The sequence below is a fragment of the Raphanus sativus genome, unplaced genomic scaffold (assembly GCF_000801105.2).
Source record: "Raphanus sativus cultivar WK10039 unplaced genomic scaffold, ASM80110v3 Scaffold2946, whole genome shotgun sequence".
NCBI classification, from domain to species: Eukaryota; Viridiplantae; Streptophyta; class Magnoliopsida; order Brassicales; family Brassicaceae; genus Raphanus; species Raphanus sativus.
In genome coordinates, this window is record NW_026618253.1 from 1,425 (window position 1) to 3,308 (window position 1,884).

Sequence of the window (1,884 nt, forward strand, 5' to 3'; positions counted from 1 at the left end):
GGCGCTTATTTCCTTTTTTTAGCGAGCTGCGACTCAACTAGGTTAGATCTAGGTTTCGCGACTAGCGACGATCGACAGCTCTTGAGGCTGAGATCTCGACCTGTTGTTCAACGCTCTCCGCAGATTCGGAAATAAGAATTCTTTCTTTTTGCTCTCTTTATTTTACGCATTTATTCCCAAACTAGACTTGTATTAACTTTGTCGTGCGTGGCCCAGCAGATAGCCGGGATCCTCGGGGAAAACTAGGTCAATTTAGTTTTCCTACGTTTTAACTTAACTAAAATCGACAGTGCGAATTTCGGTTCCCACAAAGACTTAAAAAGTAAAATCGCCACTTTCGCGCAAAAGCCTAGTGAGACTTTTAAAGACGCGTGGATCAGATTCAAGTTCTTCCAGCGAGACTGTCCACACCATGGATTCAATGAAGTGCAGCTGTTAAGCACTTTCTACAGAGGTATCGCCTTACGGTATCAGATGGCTCTTGATACTGCTAGTGAGGGGAACTTCAACACTAGGAATCCAATAGAGGCTGTGAGACTTATTGAGAACCTAGCCAACAGCAGTAGCACCAAGAACACTGACTCTGACAAGGAAGAAATCGATTGCAGCCATCGGAGAAGACCAGATGAATGAAGTCAGAGCCAAGATAGATGCTTTACATGCATTTCTGGGGCAGCCAGTCTGCTCAACTGAAGAAGGAGAGGCTAGAGAGGATGATACAGAGGAAGATGTGAACTACATTGGAGGTACTGGATTTCAGAGATATGGAAGCTAGAGTGGAAACAAAAACTTTTTTGGCAGTGGTCAGAAGAGTAACTACTACCAGAGTTCACAGTATCAGAAACCCTTCACCAACACAAGGAACTACGGCAACTCAGCTTACCAAAACCCACTGCCACCTACTCAGGAGAGTAAGTTTGATGCCATGATTGATAGAGTTCTGGAAGGTCAGCAGAAGCTTACAGTAGACTTTAATGGGAAGATTGATTCTGTCTTCAACAATCTGACCACGAGGATAGACACCATCTGCACTCAAGTTAAGAAACTTGAGACACTGATTGTCCAGACTGAAGACTCTATCAGGAGGATTGGAACTTCTAAGAAAGTAGGGGAAAGAAATAGGAAACACCACGTCAATGCTATCATAGATGATGATTTCTGGTAAGTGGTGAAACAGAGAAGCTACAAGAAGGAGACTTTGAAGTGGAAAGTTCACTAAGTCTCGGTGGATCACAATGGTGTCGATCGACACCAACTAGTCCACATCGATCGACATCGACGATGTCTTTTCCGGACACGCTTGCGGATTGCAAAGCGGTTAGGATATTGACACATGCTGAATTCACGGCTTCTCATCCATACCCACCCACCCACACCTACGAAGATATCGACCGACGAGACGAGCCACTCATCGATCGACACAAAGAAGAGAACCGTATCGATCGACCCTTTTCTCCACCTATCGATCGACACGCACCTCTCACATACCGAGTGCAACTACCATCGATAGACAGCAACCGAATCACTGCACTCAGACCCACACCGAAACCACAAGCTAACCCGACCGAATCACTGGTAACATTTCAGACACTACACCTACATCAGAGGGAACTGAAGGAAGAAGGTTAAAGAGTAGGAATGAGAAGATTCCTAAGAACCTTAAGAGGGAAGCTAATGAAAAGGAGATTGATGGTTTCACTAAGAGAGTTATCGGAATCCCACCAGAGAAACCTTTTGAGGAGGTTTATTTCACAAAGAGATTGTGGATGTTCTTCAGAGAAACAAGGGAGACTGAAACTGACATTAGGAGAAGATTTGACAATGTCAGAGAAGATATGAGGAAGAGGATTACTTTGCCAAAGAAGAGTGATCCTGGGAAGTTTG

At 44.5% G+C, this 1,884-nt stretch overlaps 1 non-coding gene across 1 annotated transcript; it reads right to left on the reverse strand.

The window, feature by feature from the left end:
• Positions 1–311: 311 nt before the first annotated feature.
• On the reverse strand, positions 312–419 carry LOC130506158 (small nucleolar RNA R71). Its single transcript, XR_008941909.1, has one exon. It is a non-coding gene; the product is annotated as a small nucleolar RNA R71 (small nucleolar RNA).
• Between the last annotated feature and the right edge of the window lie 1,465 nt (positions 420–1,884).